General features: G+C 55.9%; 1 non-coding gene across 1 annotated transcript; it reads left to right on the top strand.

Annotated features, from left to right (window-relative positions):
• Positions 1 to 84: 84 nt before the first annotated feature.
• LOC123964819 lies at positions 85 to 203 on the top strand. Its single transcript, XR_006823542.1, has one exon. It is a non-coding gene; the product is annotated as a 5S ribosomal RNA (ribosomal RNA).
• The last annotated feature ends 448 nt before the right edge of the window (positions 204 to 651 follow it).

The following is a 651-nucleotide window of genomic DNA, read 5'->3' as shown; positions in this document are numbered from 1 at the left end:
ACCTTGGACATTATGGGCAGAATACGTTTTTTGGCAATTAGCCGTAGAACATCTTTTGAAGGGCCGTTTGGGGGCGCCTGAATGGCTTACGGCCACACCGCTCTGGGAGCGCCCGATCTCGTCAGATCTCGGAAGCTAAGCAGAGCAGGGCGTGGTTGGTACTAGGATGGGTGACCGCCTGGGATCACCCGGTGCTGTAAGCCTTTTTCGCTTTGTCTTCGAAAAATGGCAGAGGGCGCTTCGGTGAAAGGAGATCTTTTGAACGTCTCTTTAGGAAACAGCAGGGGGCGCTGCTGCTGCTTCTTTTTCTCCCTATCCTGTACACAGTGCTGTGTAAATGTTACATCGTGTTTTGAAGGCCCTTCTGGGGTGTGCAAAGGCAGCTTACGGCCATTCCGGCCTGGGACTGCCCGATCTCGCCTGATCTCGGAAGCCAGGCTTGGCAGGGCCTGCTTAGGACTTGGACGGGAGAGCGTCTGATCCTGGCTAGGGACTTCCAGGCGGACTGGATCCTTTTCCTGAATGTCCACCCAGGAATGAGCGTCTGTTTGTGAGTGAGGACCTCCGGCTGAAGGTGGCCTTGTCGCTGTACCCATACCCGGGAACGGGTGCCTATTCCTGTCTGTGGACGTCCAGCATGAACGGTGTCCC

This window comes from Micropterus dolomieu, unplaced genomic scaffold (assembly GCF_021292245.1).
Source record: "Micropterus dolomieu isolate WLL.071019.BEF.003 ecotype Adirondacks unplaced genomic scaffold, ASM2129224v1 contig_5587, whole genome shotgun sequence".
Classification (NCBI taxonomy): domain Eukaryota; kingdom Metazoa; phylum Chordata; class Actinopteri; order Centrarchiformes; family Centrarchidae; genus Micropterus; species Micropterus dolomieu.
Note: the sequence above shows the minus strand (reverse complement) of the source record. Positions and strands in the feature narration are given on the sequence as shown.